This window comes from Balaenoptera physalus (genome assembly GCF_965194825.1).
Source record: "Balaenoptera physalus genome assembly, chromosome: 20".
Taxonomy (NCBI): domain Eukaryota; kingdom Metazoa; phylum Chordata; class Mammalia; order Artiodactyla; family Balaenopteridae; genus Balaenoptera; species Balaenoptera physalus.
This window is the reverse complement of record NC_138901.1, coordinates 46,507,006-46,526,375: the sequence shown is the minus strand read 5'-3', so window position 1 is coordinate 46,526,375 and position 19,370 is coordinate 46,507,006. Positions and strand designations below refer to the sequence as shown.

The window sequence follows — 19,370 nt, the reverse complement described above, 5'->3', positions numbered from 1 at the left end:
CCTTTTCATTTTGTACATTTTCCCAGTGTGTCACCCATGCTGCGGTTTCAATGACAGACAATTACCCAGTGTCCCCTGTCCCAGCAAGAGGTCCAAGCACATATGTGCAACCACCGACCAGACAAATCCCCTGAATGTGCCGCAGATGGCTGAGTCTCCCTGTGTCCAACACTGAGCTCGTCCTCTTGGTGACTTCCCCAAACTGCTTCCCTCCTCCTGTCAAGCCTGTCCTGGAGAGAGGTGGCGTCATCTACCCATCACGGAGGCCAGAAAGCCCAGATCAGCCTGGATCCCTCCTCCGCCCAGGTCAGGGCACCAAGTTCTATCCATTTCACTTTCTCGTTCTCTCTCCACTGCCACCATCACTGCCCAGAACCTCAGCCCCTTTTTCCCGGTTCCAAACGTAGCCTCCTAACCCGTTCCTCTGTCTTCGCTTTGCCCCGCACCCTGCTTCAAACGTGTCCTCCACATTGTCATCAGAGAGATATTCAAAGGCACGAAAAAGATCCTGTCGTCCCCCTGCTGAAACCTCTTCAGTCATTCCCCGGAGCTTTCCAGAACTGCCTGCCTCCCACCCCCACCCCCAGGCTGAACTGGGTGTTCATCTGTGTCCCCAGTTCTCTCGAAGCTCTGAGCAGGCAATGGTGCTATGCTGCTTCCAACAGCACGATCGGAGCTGACAAGCTTTCCCGACCGCTTACAAGTGTCTCCGATGTGAATACAACTCCCCAGAAAGAATATTTAAAATCAAAGTGGAGGTTGCAGGAAAGGGAGGGTAACCTCCGGGAGTCAGGAGGAAGGAGGGGATGGGAGGCCAGCAGATGCCAAGCCCAGGACGTGCAGGCCACCTGCGAGGGCACCAGGCCTGAGGTCAGCATGAGGCTGCCCGGCCTAGGAAAGCCCACCAGGAGTCTGCCTCTCAGCCTGGCAGAAGGGCACGGAACCATGGCGTGAGAAGATACACACACACAAAGGTTTTTCAGTAAGAAACGGAAACCTCAAGCTTTCTTCTCTTGACCCCTTTGAAAGCAGATCCGCTGCAGGTCACCAAAGGCAGAGCAAACCTGAAGAACACCCAGGGCGAAAAGAGACCTTGCTTGCAAAGGAATAACAGGCTTTCTCATCAAATATGAGGGAAAAAAATGAAAACACAGACTCGTCAAAGGGTTCAAGGAAAATAACCGTCAACCTAGAATTCTATCCCCAACCCATCACCTGAGCGCGAGTGCCACAGGGAGACTTTCTCAGACGAAACAAGGGTGAGCCTGGGGAAGTCGGGCAAGCTCAGCTCTCAGGTAAAGAAGGACTCGTCGTCTGTCAGGAAAGACAATGGATCCAGAGGAAAAGAGTGGTGTGGGCGACGCGTGGGGAGCAGACGAACAGGCAAACATGCAGGTCAATCTAAGTAAGCGTTCACTGTAAACGCAGCACCAACGAAGACGACTATTTGGGGGGTTTAAACCAACGCTGAATGACATCTTGGAGAAGAACAACATCTTGGAGAAGAACAACATGAGAGACGGGGTGTGATCCCAGGGAAGCATTTCAAGGTCCCTGTCTCATCTGGGAGGAGGGTAGGGGGTGCCGATGAACTTCAGGCTCCACAGACAAGCTGGGGAATGAAGGCGATTGACGGTAAATGAGACCGTGAGATGGCAGCGTACACGTTCCAGAGAAGTAGAAGGAAGAGGGGGGAGAAGAAAGTCTGCTTCACTTAATGGAAGGGAGGAAAGGGGGATAAAAGGAGCAAAGAAACACGAGGACGAGAAAACACAAACTGACATGGATGGGAATCCCTGTTAAAAGAGAGTTCTCAGATTGAATTGAGAAATACAGCTATGAGACTATTTGCAAGAGACCCATCTAGAGCCTAATGACAAAGAAAAGTTAAGGGAACGGAACAAGATACATAAGGCAAATGTTAATCACAAGAAAGCTGGCAAACAGCGCTGCTGGGGAAAGAACTCGTGAGATAACTGTCTCCTTTACTAAGGAGTTGTTCACCAGGAAGATACACTCCAGAAAATAAAAGTTAATAACGTGTGTGTGAGATGGCGTGAGCTCTGCAAAGATATAATGACATGTCTGCAAATAGTCAACAATCTTAATATACTTTTCCCCAAAACGTATAGATCTGCAGATATTAAAAGAACACAGGGGCTTCCCTGGTGGCGCAGTGGTTGAGAATCTGCCTGCCAATGCAGGGGACACGGGTTCGAACCCTGGTCTGGGAAGATCCCACATGCCATGGAGCAACTGGGCCCGTGAGCCACAATTACTGAGCCTGCGCGTCTGGAGCCTGTGCTCCGCAAGAAGAGAGGCCACGACAGTGAGAGGCCTGTGCACCGCGATGAAGAGTGGCCCCCGCTTGCCACAACTGGAGAAAGCCCTCGTACAGAAATGAAGACGCAACACAGCCATAAATAAATAAAAATTAAAAAAAAAAAAAAAAAGAACATAGACTTGAACCCAATTAATAACATAGATTTGAACCCAATTAATAAGCTTGTGTGCTCAACTACACCCAACAATTAGAGAATACACGTTGTTTTGAAGTACACTTGGAATAGGTAACAGACCCTAAAAGGTGGTTCAATAAATACTTAAGAATTAGCATCTGACTGAAACTATCTTCTCTGACTATAATGCAATACAAATAGAAATCAAATAAAAGGAGAATATAATAACAATAGTAAGTACTGTGTGCTTTTTAAAAAAATTTTATTTATTTATTTTTGGCTGCATTGGGTCTTCCTTACTGCACACCGGCTTACTCTAGTTGTGGCGAGCAGGGGCTACTCTTTGTTGCGGTGCACGGGCTACTCAGTGCAGTGGCTTCTCTTGTTGTGGAGCACGGGCTCTAGGCCGCGTGGCCTTCAGTAGTTGCAGCACATGGGCTTCAGTAGTTGCGGCTCGTGGGCTCAGTATTTGTGGCACACGGGCTTAGTTGCTCCGCAGCTTGTGGGATCTTCCTGGAGCAGGGCTCGAACCCGTGTCCCCTGAATTGGCAGGCGGATTCTTAACCACTGCGCCACCAGGGAAGTCCTTGTATGCTTTTTTGCAAAGTGCTTTACAAATAGCAACTCATGAAATCCTCATGACAGCACGAAGTAAGTTCCATTTTCAGAAGAGGATATGAGGCCCAATGAGGCTAAGTACCTGCCAAGGTCACAGAGTGGAGCCAGATTTGAACCCAGGCACCCGGGCTGGAGTCCAAGTCTTAACCTCTGTGCACACTGCCACTAAAATAGTCATTAGAATATAATCGTTAGCTGAGCTCCCTACTTAGTAAGTGCTTCTGAGCAGTTTTCATCCCCCAATCAAGAGCTCCTAGGGCAGCATCTGATATGGAATAGGAGTTCCATAACTGTCTACAGAAAGAATGAATTTTTTAAAGAGACATAATTAAGAAAGCAGTTGGGACTCACTTCGACATCGGATACTAACCAGAAGACCCGAGGGCAATGTCAAGCATCTTCAAAGCAGTGTTGTTGAGAAGTGAGTTGGCGCCATCGGTGAGCAGGGGCTGGGCTTTGGGGAGCAGGTGCCCTCCTGGCACTGTGCTCTGTGCAAGGGTGTGTTGAGGTGTAGAGTGTGATTAAGGCAGATGAAGAGGCCCTAGGAATGCTCACTATTCCAGGGTTGCTTTTCGGGAGCCAAAGAACCCTTCTGCAAAGTGAGTCATTACTTTGCTTTGCAAATCCAAACTCTCACATATTAGGTGCTGCCGCCCCATTGCTAATGAAGTTCTCAGGGAAACAAAAATGTTCGTAGGATGACAAACGTTTGGACTGATGGATTTCTGGAAACATACACGCAAGGTTGAAGGAGTTCCAGGAATTACATCAATGAACGTGTTGTCATCTTTTTTTTTTTCTTTTTTCTTGAGGTTGAACGGAGATGAGCAGACACTGGTGCCATGCGTGTTTCTCAGTACTACCCGGAGCAACGTGAACAGAGATGCCCGCGATCACTTAGCCGTCTGCCGGCTATGGCTGGTGCTACTTAGCAGCGCGCCTTGTGTAGCTGTGAAAGGGGTCTGGGATCGGGGGAGGGGAGCTTGGCAACCACCATCGTCCACTTGCGGAGAGCTTACCACACGCTAGGCACTGCATTAAACATGTTACATGCAGCATCTCCTTTAATCCTTGCTGACACCTTACGAGGCACTGTCATTATGCCCACGCCACAGATGAGGGCACAGAAGCTTAGCAAGGTCAAGGAGTTCTGCACAGCTGGAAAGTGGTGTCTGTTTCTTGAGTGACACATTGAAGCCCCCTTCCATTTATTTATTTGCTTTATTTTTTTTTGCCCCATTGCATTTAGACCTCGGATGGACGGATGTGTCTAGCTGTAGCGTGGGGCAATACCTCTGCTGCACGCAATTCTTTAATACTTGGTGCTTACGAGTCAGGAAATAGGATTTGGAATCTGCTGTCATGGTGCTAAGGTTGGGGCATCCTGACCCACAGCCATGACCCCCACTGTCACCACTTGTCGTTCACTTCCTTGGCGTTTACAACATTTTTTTTTTTTTAATGTATTGGCATTAAGTTACCATATTACGTTTTATTTTTTAAATTTTATTTATTTATTTATTTATTTTTGGCTGTGTTGGGTCTTTGTTTCTGTGCGAGGGCTTTCTCTAGTTGCGGCAAGCGGGGGCCACTCCATCGCGGTGCGCGGGCCTCTCACTATTGCGGCCTCTCTTGTTGCGGAGCACAGGCTCCAGACGCGCAGGCTCAGTAGTTGTGGCGCACGGGCTTAGTTGCTCCGCGGCATGTGGGATCTTCCCAGACCAGGGCTCGAACCGGTGTCCCCTGCATTGGCAGGCAGATTCTCAACCACTGCACCACCACGGAAGCCCCCGTTTACAACATTTTACATCGGTGTTTCCAGGCCTGGTTGATTCCAGGCTGTCAAAGAAGGGGTGTTCTCCTGGCGCTTGGAGAATTCATGTACTTTTTTAAACTATTCCCCGGCACACACTGGCATCTTGACTTTCCAGCTGGAGTCCCTGAGGAGGACTGTTGCTCTCTGGAGGCTCCTGGCTTCTGGTTTTGTCAACCAGAAGGTTCCTATTCTTCGTGCGTCGGGGGCCCTCCCCGGGCAAGGTGGACCCGGGCCTGGCCTCTGCGTGCTGGACGTGGCCTGGCTGAGCCCATCCTGAGAGGCCCGGGGACTGCTGCTCGGCCCTTGGATTTGTTTCCCTTCCACCAACATCAGAGACCAAGGCAGTGAGGATGTTCCACTTTGCTTTATATATTTGGAATCTGGACTCTTTACAGGCGGCATTCCTCTGTCCCTCCCAAAATGTCCAAATTGATGCTTTATGCCGGGGATAATGAAACCTTTCAAAACTGAACTAAAAGAACAAAGCCACCACTCCCTCAGATATGAGGAAAGAACAGAAAACAGAAGCAACAAAACAAAACACCACCAAACCAAACCAGACCTCTACCACAAAACAAATGGGATGGCAGCTGTGGACAGAGCGGCATCAGGGGCCGGGGGGGTGGTGTCCCCTCAGGGCGCTGCCCCATCACCTCCAACAAGAGGGTGTCGGCTCTGGAGCCTGAGCTCAGGTCCTCTGCGTCCATCCCACCTTCCGTGACCTCCTCTCTCTTCCCACCTCTCCCTTCTTTCTCTGTCTCCCTTCAACTTCTCATCTCAGTGACTGGCTCTATTGTCTTTGGGACTTTATCAAAAAATATCTGTTTGAGAGATTTTTTTTTCCCTTTGCTGTGTTAAGCTTTTTTTCTTTCTTTTCTTTTTTTCCATCTTGGCTGTTTCCTGCTTACATTTCTCCTCCTCCTATCCTGACACTTCTGTTAACAGTACCTCCAAAGTCAGCTCCGTCTGTGAACACTGGTGTTTATTTTCTATTCACATCATTAATGAAGGTGCTAAATAAGACTGGATTGAACACAAATCAGGACCCGCATCTTCCTTTGAACAGATGACTTTTAGTGGTTTGTTGGAATACCATTCTGTATCTACCTGTTCTATTCACCATCATCAAGAAGCATCTGAGCTTCTATTTGTGTGGGGCTGTGGCCCCACTGCACAGGGGAGTTTGTAGCACCCCAGTCTCTGCCATCCGAGAACTGGGCATTGCAGGCGGTTTGCAGCTACACACACACACACACAAACACACACACACACACACACACTGGGGACATATATACTAAAAAGAGAGTCATCAAAGAATGCTTAAATATGATTAATGATGGCACTTCTGAACAGGGTTGGGAACTAAGAAGAAGTCTTGCCGTGAGCTCAGGAATTCCTTGGCATTATCTTGAAACATGTCCTACATCAAATATCTGTGTCTAAGGCTCTGGGATAGAAGATAAATAATAAAACAGCCTCCGTTCTCAAGAAGCTCAGAGTCTGGGGAGGGAGGCCGACTTGCTGACAAACAGCTACTATGTAAGGCGCGAAAGTTGGCACCATTAAAGGGCTGCAGGGTGCGCTCAGGAAGCGCAGGGTGCAGGGAATGAAGGATTCTGCCTGCTTGCTGCTGGGTGCAGCCTCTTGGGCCGTGGAGCTTGAGGCTTTGAAATGCAGATGCATCGTGGGAATAAACTGGGCTCTCAGCACCCCGGTCCAGAATGTGACCTGATTTCTCTTCCTCACGCTGCTCCCCATGCCTGTGGAGGAAGCCAGAGCCGCGGGGCAGCGTGCGGAATCCCGTGGAACGGGCACACCCTCAGCCTAGCGGCCTCGCCCAGCTCGGCCGGCACCTCTCCTCCCTCCAACAACGTCCCTCAAGCTCTAGTTGCCCTTCCTCCCTGCAGCCTACCTGGGCCTCCCCAGCCCAGATCTCCAAAACCCAAAGACAGGAGGTGACGAACTGCCCCTTGGAGGGTGAGGAGGACTCGGACGAACAGAGATGGCCTTGTTGAAGCCTAAAAGTGAAATTTAGAGAATATGCAGGGAACGGCAAGCGTGGGGCTGTAGTTCAGGATGCAACTGTGTCTGGAGACCGTGGTGGGAGAGAGGCTGGGGTAGATAACAGGCGAGGAGTTTAGGCTCAACTCTGCAGGCAGTGGGGACTCCCTTAAGGACCCTTGAGTGGAGAAGAGAGATGATACTTTGTTTTCATCAGTGCGCTTAGAAGAGAGATGATACTTTTTGTTTTCATCAGTGCGCTTAGAAGGGAGATGATACTTTGCTTTCATCAGTGCGCTTAGAAGGGAGATGATACTTTGTTTTCATCAGTGCGCTTAGAAGAGAGATGATACTTTGTTTTCATCAGTGCGCTTAGAAGAGAGATGATACTTTGTTTTCATCAGTGCGCTTAGAAGGGAGATGATACTTTGCTTTCATCAGTGCGCTTAGAAGGGAGATGATACTTTGTTTTCATCAGTGCGCTTAGAAGGGAGATGATACTTTGTTTTCATCAGTGCGCTTAGAAGGGAGATGATACTTTGTTTTCATCAGTGCGCTTAGAAGAGAGATGATACTTTGCTTTCATCAGTGCGCTTAGAAGAGAGATGATACTTTGTTTTCATCAGTGCGCTTAGAAGGGAGATGATACTTTGCTTTCATCAGTGCGCTTAGAAGGGAGATGATACTTTGCTTTCATCAGTGCGCTTAGAAGGGAGATGATACTTTGCTTTCATCAGTGCGCTTAGAAGGGAGATGATACTTTGCTTTCATCAGTGCGCTTAGAAGGGAGATGATACTTTGCTTTCATCAGTGCGCTTAGAAGGGAGATGATACTTTGCTTTCATCAGTGCGCTTAGAAGGGAGATGATACTTTGCTTTCATCAGTGCGCTTAGAAGGGAGATGATACTTTGCTTTCATCAGTGCGCTTAGAAGGGAGATGATACTTTGCTTTCATCAGTGCGCTTAGAAGGGAGATGATACTTTGCTTTCATCAGTGCGCTTAGAAGGGAGATGATACTTTGCTTTCATCAGTGCGCTTAGAAGGGAGATGATACTTTGCTTTCATCAGTGCGCTTAGAAGGGAGATGATACTTTGCTTTCATCAGTGCGCTTAGAAGGGAGATGATACTTTGCTTTCATCAGTGCGCTTAGAAGGGAGATGATACTTTGCTTTCATCAGTGCGCTTAGAAGGGAGATGATACTTTGCTTTCATCAGTGCGCTTACCGCTATCTGAAACTGACCTATTTGCTTCTTGGCTTGTTCACTGTCCGTCTTCCTATGGCTCCCACCCCCTTCCTAAAGGGAAGCTCCATGGGAATGGGACCGCCTCCTTATCGCTGTGCCTGAGAGTGTCTGGCATAAAGTAGGTGCTTATTTAATAAGAGAGCAACTACATGAAATTGATAGGAAACAGGTGATGTGGAGGATAGACTTGATGGGGGTGTTTAAAAGCAGGCAGACCAGGTAGGAAACTGTAAATCAGGGAAGAAAGGGCTGTGGTTGTTAAGAGGGCAGAGACAGGTCAAGTTTGAGAGATGCTTCAGAGCAAGAATTTGGTGACCACTGAACGTAGATGGTAAAAGGTAGAGTCTTCCACAACCCTAGGTTGCCAGCGGGGGTGATGGAGAAGGAAACAGAGAGTGAGTTTGGTTTGGGACAATGATGGTTTCACTTCCTCTGGAAACGATCCAAAGGGTTTCGCTACATGTTATGAGGACTCACTGGGGAACATACACCTCATTGTTCTCCCCCCCTTAAAGGACTGTGTGATCCAGTGGGGAGATCAGATATCAAAATTGTTTCCCAAACCTATTTTGTAAGTAAATTCTGCTATAAAGTAAGTATTTACAATATTATCCTGGTGCCGTGCTATATTAAGCAAATAAGCCTCCAATTTGACAATTCCGTGTTAAAATGGCAAGTGAGCAGCCTGACTACCATTCTCATGCACCCTAAACTCCATAACGTTTCTCACTTTTTATTCAATGGTCTTCTTCTTTTTTTGGCCACTCCCCGCGGCATGTGGGATCTTAGTTCCCTGAGCAGGGTTTGAACCTGAGCCCCCCTGCAGTGGAAGCGCAGAGTCTTAACCACTAGACCACCAGGGAAGTCTCAATGGTCTTTTTTTTTTTTATAAATTTATTTATTTATTTATTTATTTTTGGCTGCCTTGGGTCTTCGTTGCTGTGCATGGGCTTTCTGTAGTTGCGGCGAGTGGGGGCTACTCTTCGTTGCGGTGCGCGGGCTTCTCATCGCGGTGGTTTCTGTTGTTGCAGAGCACGGGCTCTAGGCACGCGGGCTTCAGTAGTTGTGGCACATGGGCTCAGTAGTTGTGGCTTGCGGGCTCTAGAGCACAGACTCAGTAGTTGTGGCACATGGACTTAGTTGCTCCGCGGCATGTGGGATCTTCCCGGACCAGGGCTCGAACCCGTGTTCCCTGCATTGGCAGGCGGATTCTTAGCCACTGCGCCACCAGGGAAGCCCATCAATGGTCTTCTTGTTGATACTTTTCCCACCATTCTTTCCAGCAATTTTTATCTGAAAATATCCAAACTTTAAAAGCAGTATTCCTAGCAGCAATAGTGCAAATTATAAAGGTGGAGGGGAGGGGCGAGGAAAAGAAAGGCCTAATTCTTGCTCTGCAAATAAAAGGTCACGTTCTCTAGAACTGTGGTGACCTCCAGGAAACCGGAAACTGGTCACGGTCCAACAACAATCAGCACGTTATGGTTTCCTGAACAGTTAATTCAAGTTCCCACGTAGGGGCGGTTTGCACATCCAACTGCTTGCTGAGCCTGGAAAAAGTGATTTCTCGTGGATACTAACGAGTCCTTTGGAACTCTGGCGATAACACACCCGGGAGTCAGACATTCCAGCTGGCAGCAGCAGCAGGGAAGACACGGGGACTGGGGACTTCCAGGTTCTGTGTATTTCTAGGAATGTTGCTTAATCAAGACAGGAGACAACGGGGGCCTGGTACAGAGAACAGGCCTTTGGAATCAGCCAGTCTAGGGTGTGAATCCAGCTGTATGGCTCTGGGCGATCACTTATCCTTTGAAGCTTGGTTTCCTGAACTGGGAGAATAAACAGTGGTAACGCTTTCTTCCAAAGGGTTTTGGTGAGAGTTAAAGGACAAAATATACATAGGCACAGTGGCTAGGGCAATGCCTGGCTCGGAGTAAGTGCCCCTTGAACGTTTGTTAATGGCGCCAAGTACTTTAAAGAAGGAGGTTCTTATGTTTAGAATGTTGGTTAAACAATTGATACAGGGGCTGAAGGGACCCTTGCCCTTGTGTCTCAAGGCCTCTTGGCTTGACCATGGATAGCCCCTTAAGCAATAACCATGCCTCCTCCTAGGGCCATATTGGTGAAAAGGCTTGTTGATTCCAGAAGGCCCTTTTAACTTGTTCTTGAGCATTTTAAAATCCCATCTATGCTGACTAAACATGATGCTTTCTTCTCGGGGGCGGATGACACATTCCTTTTATGCACTTTCCACCTCACTCGCCCTACACCTTGCTGCCCATCCAGGCAGCTGTAATCCACAGCGTGGAATATCTGATTAGGTAGCGAGTAACTGGGGATTTCTGTTCTAAGGGGGAACTCAACAAGGTTAAAATAGAAGCAACTATCTCATGAACCAACCCAGAACACTGAGATGAAAAGAAACAAATTGCTCACTTTCTACCACCTGTTTGAGAACAGAAGGATTTGCACTCAGTTATGTTAGCTAAAAAATGTACCCCTGACTCATTGTGGTACAGAAGCCTTTACCACACGAATGCTTTTGATGGAAAATCCACCCCCTGCTCCGATACACCCTTTCATGCTGGTAATGACAGAGGCAGCACAGGCCTTTCCATCAATATGTTCTGCACACTTCTTAGCAGCTCTGCTTTTCCTATTCTGCATTTGCTATTTTAAGCGAGTACATAATGCATCAATTTTCAGACTCTTACTCAATGCCACTGCTACAGAACTGAGAACTCAGTAATCTTGTCAGGCGGCGCAGAACAGTATTCCAACAGATGAAACATTCCATGCAGCCTTACTTCCCCTTTCCTGGGACGCGGCATCTATTTCTGGCCCTATAATGAGAGAGGAACCAGTGGCGGTGGTCCAGGCCCACTTGCCCAGGAATCCCACATTACAGAAACCATTCGCCATGTTGCTGCTGCTGGGATACACATCAAAGGCCCTGTAGGGGACTTGAGACCATTCGACTGCTATCTTAGTTTTTATTTTAAGTTCCCAGAAATGGGCTGTTTAGATCCAGGCTGGAGCTTGCTGGCTGGGAAAGACAGTGTGGGTTTGCCCGGGGCACACCGGTGCTTTTCCTGCCTGACCTGAAGAGTTCCTGTTCTCTCCACAATCACTAACTTGGTTGAAGAGCCCAAGACTAACCTTTATTTCCCTGTCCTCAGTTTCCTAAGAGATTTCAACGTAAAGTGTCCCCATGTGGCTTCTTGCCAAATTGCCTTGACCTTGCGGGCAGACACACTTCTAGTGGAAAGTCAATTGCACCTGATATCTTGTTGGGCAATTTAGGCAGATTTCCCTGCTGTGTGTGTTTTCAGCTTTTGTGGCTTCTAATACAGGCTCTATTTACTGCCTGCAGGGTTACCTGGGAGAGAGAGCAGAGCAATCTGCCGCTACGCCCGTTGGCTCCGAAATGGGTTAGTCACATTTTCCAGAGATCTACTCTTTATACCTGGCTGGTATAAATGGGCTGGGCCACTCCCACCAAACCCTCCAGGTTCTGCTCATTTTAGCTCATATCAATTAAAAATGGCACAACAAATTAGATCGAGTGAGTGCATAAGTGATGCTATTGAGAAGTGAGTAATTCAATAATAACTCTGCACCACTGCATTCGGTCTAAAGAACTAATTCATAGCATCGAATGATTCAGCCATCCCTATGGGGACCTTGAATTACTGGCTCAACTTCATCAGCATAAAAACAATCAAACCAAATACACTCTTCCTCTGGGGCTGGAAGTCAGACACCCTGAGTAATATTTAGGTCACTGCTGCCTGGGCAAGTCTGAAAAATGGTTCGTGCCCTGATTAGACAGTTACAGATTTGTTTTAAACGACTGTCAAAGGAGGGGACCCGCAGGCTTTTTAAGGCAAAGAGAGGTTCTGTGAGCAGTGCTGAAACAACCTGAAGTGGGCTGCAGCCAATCATCTCTTTGTTCAGCCTAAAGTGTATCAGCATCAGCTTCATAGCTGAAGTCGAATCTCTGGGTTTGGTGAGTTTCAGTGTCCTTGCGTCCTCTTACCTCCTCCACTTCTGGGAGCCCACAGAGCAACGCTGTTAACCTTGACTGAGCATCAGAATTGTCAGAGGAGCATCTGAAAAGCAGTGGTCAGTCCTTACTTGGAGAGACTCTGATCAGCCAGTCTGCATGTGGGCCCTTGGATGTTTGTTAGTGTTTTAAAGCCCTGGGTAGTATTCCTGTGAGCCCCTGCTGCAGAGCACCAAAACATCACCTTCCCTGGGAAGGACCAGAAAGAAGGGCTGCCTTGCCTTGCCTTGGGTAAGTGCTCCAGTCAGCTGCTCAGGAACTGGCTTGGCAAATGACAGCGTTCCCCTTATTTACAACTTAACTGATTCATCAAGCTTTTTATTATGATGAGTTTCAGACATATTCTACTTACACAAGAATTACTTAGAACAGCTTTATTGAGGTACTTTGTACAGGAAGGGTGGAGTCCCTGGGGGGGGCCCCTAAGCTCACAAGAGGACCATGGAGATGGGCACCCCTCCTGGCACCCCTGCTCACCCTCTGGACAGCCCCCAGGCCCCATCACTCTGTCAGCACCCTCTTTCTTGCCCACTTCTCATCTCTTTATTCAACAGATACATACTAAACCCTGAATGTGTGCTGGCCCTTGAAGATACAGGGGTGTAAAAGACAAGCGTTGCTCCTGCCCTCACCAAGCTTACAGTCTGGTGCGGAGACGTACGTAAACATGCATTACACACTCATCACTGTTTATCCCTGTTTATCCCTAATTCTGGGAAGAGCTCTGAACGGAAAAAGTGCAGAATGCTTTGGAATCAGTGGGGGGATGTAGTCTAGTCTCATCTACTCTTGGGGAAAGTGTTCCCTAGAGGCAACCGCAGTTCCACTTGCTGTGTGTGCATCCGTGCAGGCATTGTTCTGTGTGAATGTAGCCAATACCTAACCTACATACATATACGTGTATACTCACTGGGGGGCAGGGACTCTAAAGCAAAACCCCAGCCTTTAACCATCTTAAAGGCATACCTTTCATTTCAGATGTAGGAATGACAGTGACGGGGCCATGGTATGTTATGGAAGCAAGATGGATACTGCAGAGCCACTGACTCAAAACCATGGTAAGAGTGGTCCAAGGTTGCTGGCTGCTAATCAGTGTTTCATCATTTAAATACTAGGTGTAGCCTTCAGAACATGGAAGAAGTCATTCCAAAACATAGTGTTAAACCAAATACCTAACTATGTGTTGGATACAGTTGGTGTCTAGAAAATGCCTTTTATTTTTAAAATCTAATTAGACCATGGTGTGTCCTTTTTACAGACACTCCAATAGAGTGGCACAAATCTGTTTTCTTTTTGCTTTTTTTTTTTTCTCCTCGAAGATGAGGGCATCAGCTAGACCATGAGCTAATCTGACATTTTAAGCCAGTGCCATTAGAGCTGCTATGCTGCCCCAGGACAAAGATGGATGACACAAGGGTTACGGGTTGGGGGTCATTACTGTGGTCTCAGTGCTCTTCATTACCAGCTTACGTGGATGCTAATAGCAGTACAGGACACTACCCCCCCGCCCCCCGCCCCCAATCAGGAGTTCAGGCCCTGGAAGCCCTGGTAATTCTGCTCTGGGGGCAGCAAAGCCCATCTAGGTGAGGAACTGCCATAGCTGCTGCGTCCTCTCCGAGGCCAGATGAGGCACGTGCATTTCCATGACTGTCAACTCCAGTCACTCTGGGGAGCGGCGGGGGGCAACAAGCGCCCGCGGGGGGCCTCGGCCAGTCCTCTCACGCCAGGGCGACCACGGCGGGCCGGGGGCCGGCGAGACAGACCATGTGCCGAAGGGCAGCCGTCCAGGTGCGGGAAGAACAATACTTCCTGTTTTCTTAATCCTCTTTTTTAAAAGACTGGTTTCAAGTGAGGCATAAGGTCCCCAAGAATAACAACCGGGCCCCGGGCCTGTCTATGCCTCCGGGTGAGGGGAGCGGGCTGCTTGATCCGGCACCTGCGGCGGAGCGGAGGCCAGGGGTCCAGGACCTGCGGCAGCTCGGGAAGGGCAGGTGCCGGGGAGCGTGGGGGCGGGGCAATAAAGGAGAGGGAGGCCGGGAGGGGAGGGAGGATGGAAGAGGGGGAGAAGGGGGATGAAAAAGGAAAGAGAGGGAGAGGGAGGAGGCGGGGAGCGAGCAAGACAAAGGGAATCTACACCGCCCGGGTGGGCTGCAGCGGGGGAGGCGGCGCCAGGCCCAGGCAGCGGCTTTTAGCTCCGCCGCTCCCGCGGTCGCCATGGCAACGCGGGCATTAGCGATTCCATCTGACATTAAAATGCCGCCGCCGCCGCCGGCCCGGAGCTGGGGTGCTTCGGCCGGCGGGTGGAAAATGTGCGCTCACACACACGCACGCCCTCCGAGGGGCCGGGCGGCGGGGGCCCCTTTTAGGCTGTAGTTTTATGCATCATTTATCGTGCACCCGCTTCCAATCCGCCCTCCCTCCTTCCGGCTGTTTTTGTTTGTTTGTCTTTCTACAGAAGGTGATAATTGGGGGCTTAGATCATCTGCTGGCATATTGATGAGCTCACTGGGCTGCTAAAAGGGAATGGGCATATGGATTTGGGTTAGCTAAGGGTATGTGACTGGTTTAAGACAAAAACATCAAGAAACGGAATATTTGGGCAAATAGGCTTGCTTTCTCTCTTTCTTTCCTTCCTTCCTCCCTTTTTTTTTTTTTTAAAACCAGGGCTGTGAATTAGCCAGAAATAGTTAAAAGGAAAGGGAGGAGAAAGGGCTAGCCTGCAGACATGTGAAATAGGATTAGCGGAAACCCTGAAGACCAAGGCCCACGGGAACCATCCTGCAGCAGTTTGCCACACGTGACAATTTTCCTGCTCAGATTCCTGCTCCAGAAAAAGAAAATCAATCTGTGCACTTTTTTTTTGGTACTTGAAGCCCCACCCCATGGTACTCTCTCTCAAACTGTATTATTTCAGCACAAACAGGGAAAAGCTCATGAAACTGTACTCTGAGGGCAGAAACTGGCCTTAATCATCGCTGCAACTGCTGAGCCCATGATGGGACTCGCCACATCCCAGGCAAGGGCGATGGCTGGCCACGGTGCACAAGTGAAATCTGCAGAGAGGACTTCCGGAGACCAGCCTCCTGAGTGTAAGAGGGACTGGGGCCCAGAAACATCCTGGGAGCACGATGCCTTAAGGCCTCGCCGTGAAGGCAAACAAAGACCAACGGGTGTGTCTGGGAAGTTCCTGAAAACTCAGCAGAGCGTGGGCAGGAACATATGCCTTCTTAGCCACCAGGTGAAGTCTCCCCTGTATGACACATCTCGCCTGGGTCTGGAGCATCATACTTGGTAAGAAAATAAAGACGGATGTTGATGAATAACAGGCATGTTGACAGGGCAGTGTGGGCTGGCAGGAGCTGGCTCCCAACTGCTCTGCGAGCTGTGGGGTTCCCAGGAATGAGAGGGCGCAGTCTCCGACTGAACGGAGGGCCCCTTCCTGACCCATACAACTGGGTCTCTCTCTCTGGACAGGCGCTGTGTCTACTCCAAGAGTCCTAAGTAGTTGGGGACCATCTGGGAAGCCACTCTGGCATCCCAGGGTACGGGAGGAGTCTTCTCAACCAGACCCTGCCACAGCCAGTGACAGAAAAACCATGAATAAGAATGAGAAATGCAAACTGCGATTACTCTTGCGTCCCAGAATTCTGACCTGACCATAGTCAAAGACGGCTGGCAAAGCTCATCTTCCCGGCAGCTGGAGAATAAACAGGGAATGGAAGGACTAAGATGCTGAGGGCACAGGGCAGGGAATGAGCCCCCTCTGCTCAGCAAGGCCTACAGATAACACACTGTCTTTTAAAGGACTGACCAAAGAGACCAAACCTCCATCCTGGAAGCTGAGAATTCTAGAACTGGGCCTTGACAGAGGCTCTAACCTTGAGGGCTGCTTTAAGCAGGGAAACAGCTAGAACATTCTGGCCAGCAGGCTATTTATTCCCTCTGGACCTCTCCCTTAGGGACAGATGGGCCGTGCCTCCCCCTAGAGTTACTGCATCCTGACGGTGAAGTTCTCCCAAACCATGACAACCAACCTACTCCTTGGAAACACACCTAAAATAGGGATGTGAAGGCTCAGGCGACGCACGCCGTTTCTGCAGTCTAAAAGGAGAGTTCTGATGGTGAACGTTAGAGCAGTGTCCCTTTAGGGGCTGACTTTGTGTGACGAAGGCCCACAGATTCCCACACAATCATCAACAAACTGGAAAGAACTCTGAGGAAGTTAAAGGAAGAGGAATTTTCATGGCCTCATATAAGTTGCTCCTTTGCTTGGTAGCCTGCGCTTCAAGGAATATTAAATATTAAATAGATACTAGTGAAATGAATGCCCAACAATTTAAAATGAGTCGGGAAAACCTTAATTGCCGGAGACATGGCTGGTGTTGCTTCTTTGTCCGTGGAATCCTAACCAGCCGACCAGGATTAAGTAAATCTGTTTCTCCGGACTATTTCAAATATTCATGTCTAATTAAATGTACATATTCTTCAGGAGCAAATGATTTTTTTGTTCTGTAGTTAAAAGAAAAACTAAAAATGACAAGGTTGTCATATCAATTCTCTTCCTGGGGTATCCTCCCACTTGCCGTCCTGGCTCCCATCTCACCGTGGGAGGCCTGGTGTTCTCTCCTAATCATGAAAGCACTGGATTCAGGGTTAGGAAGTCTTTGGAGCAAAAGTAGGTGCTCCATTGGTGGACAGAATGAAAGAATTCTGCCCAAAACCACCATAATTTCTTGAAGGCCTTCTTAATTTTTAGATGTTTCTTAAGACGAGATAAAGACTCCCCTGCTGGCACAGTGCTTAAGAATCTGCCTGCCAATGCAGGAGACACAGGTTCAAGCCCTGGTCCGGGAAGATCCCACATGCCGCGGAGCAACTAAGCCCATGCGCCACAACTACTGAGCCCGCACTCCATGACTACTGAAGCCCGCGCGCCTAGAGCCCGTGCTCCATAACAAGAGAAGCCACTGCAATGAGAAGCCCACGCACCGCAACGGAGAGTAGCCCCCACTCGCCACAACTAGAGAAACCCCGCGCGCAGCAACGAAGACCCAATGCAGCCAAAAAACACGAGATAAAGTACTGTATATGCTTGGAGGGGATGTTGAGTGAACACATGAGGAAGATGGGACATACTGTTTCCTTAACAGACAGCAGAGTCCTGAGGGAACGGGATACAGGACAAGTACCACGTGATGCTCAGATGAGGCACGACAGGAGGAGGATGGGATGACCTGGTACAAAGAGGACTGGGATAGGAAGCCGAAGGGCAGTACGCGGACGCTAATGATGGGGACCAAGGAAAAACCAGAGCAGAGGCAGAGAGCTCCCAAAGCCAAGACTGACTCACCCTACACTCTTGAGGACGGCCAGCGTTCCACTGAGCTACCTCACACTGCTTGTCTATCTCCTTACTATCCGTGTCCCCAAGCTTCCTGACAAGGGTGTGCTCTCACACCACGTCCCCTGCCTGCCTGCCTGCCATGTGTAAGACAGAAGACCAGAGACGCAGAGGACGGAGGGCCTGAGGGCTTGCTAGTGGCCAGGACGAGAAGGAAGGAAGAGAGATGGGGGGATGGGAGGACAAGAGGGGCAGGAGGAAAGAGAAAAGGGTGTATTCAGCATAGGCGTGGACCTTCGTTACAATCCTACAGCTTCATTTTCCAGAGAAGGAACCAGGCCCAAAGAGGCTGTGAAGTGCGCCAGATCACTTAGGTAGGTAGTGGCAGAAGTGAAACTGTCACCCAGACCTCAGACTTCCAACTCAGCGTCCATTCATCTAGTTTATAAGAGGAAAGGAAAGGGTAGAAGTACCAAATATCACCAATAATGAAAGAGCAAAATGCAAATGAAAAACAGAAAAACTCTTCACAGGAAATTGAGAAGATTCTAGAAATCAGTCTATTTAGTCTTTATGACAAAATAATAGAACCTGAGGCAGTGAACTAAAGCATCGTGAGTCTGGTCGGAGCAAACCCTGACTTCTCCACTGAGAGGCAGTGTGACCGGGGGCAAGTTTCTAAACCTGTCCAGGCCTCAGTTTCCTTAACCATGAAATAGGGATAATGGTAGTATCACCCCTCATATAGATTTTGTGAAGATCAAAAAATCGTGATCCGTGGCAAAGAGCTTTCTCAACAGTGTCTGGAGTATAAACACTTAATAAGCATTTGTGGTTACTATTATTATGATTACTATAGAGCTACCACAACCAGGGACAAATTCGTTTTTCTTACTAGAAAAATGCAGTAAAAAATATTCATTGGTGGTTTCTCTGCATGGGAAAGCATATCTATTTTCTTTGGGGCTAAATGAGTATCTATATCTTTTTGAGTTTCCCACAATATAAAAAGCATCCTTTTGCTTTTGTCTTTGGTGAAGCATGCTTCCTTCTGACATCACCTTACTCTTTCTTCCGCTGCAGAGAAAGTCCCAGTCTCAGTTTCACAACTAAATAAAAGGTTGCTTCTTAGCACAGTGGCACAAGCTCTCACCACGCTACCAGGGCCGAGGTGTAGGATGGAAATAAGGAGGAGGTGACATTTCTGCATTTCATTACTCTTGTTTTCCGTAGGAAGTCAACTGGACTCGGATTAGAGCTGAGATTAGGAATCCTCAGTCTGCAAGAGTTCAGGTGGCGCCATACATTTTTCACCATCTGTAAAATGGGTACCACAACGTTGAACCTATGAATATGAAAGGGGAACAGCAGGCTCCTGGGGTCCAGCAGTGTTATTTCTTCGACCTCTCAGGTGATAATCCTCTGACCACTGAGCCAGTGGCTCAAAGACAAACCTCCCCTCTCTCTCCTTCCCCTTCCCCATCCTCATACCCATGTGGATTTCTTGGGCTATCTCATTTAGAGACCTGACTCCTGAAGGGTTTTACATTCCTGGTTATTTTTAGCCTCTTTTAGTCAAAGTCTTCAAACACGGTCACCACATGGCATGCAGCTGTGGAAAGCAGCTGCTGTGGTTTGATTTCCAGTCAGTATTACTTGACATTTCTTATCAGGTGATTTCTAAAATTCCCTGTTTTTTTCCAGGTGATCCCAAGAACTTTTTTCCCCTGGTGTCTTAGGTGTGACACCTGAGCTGTGCGTCCGATAAGCTGCTCCAGATTAGGGATGAATCCAGAACCCTGCTAGAAAGGAAGATGTATT

General features: G+C 48.6%; 1 protein-coding gene across 1 annotated transcript in view; it reads right to left on the bottom strand.

Moving 5' to 3' along the window:
• Positions 1-19,370, bottom strand: part of MYO1D (myosin ID) — a 351,112-nt gene that overhangs the window by 10,517 nt on the left and 321,225 nt on the right. The gene's annotated exons all lie outside the window — the stretch shown is intronic.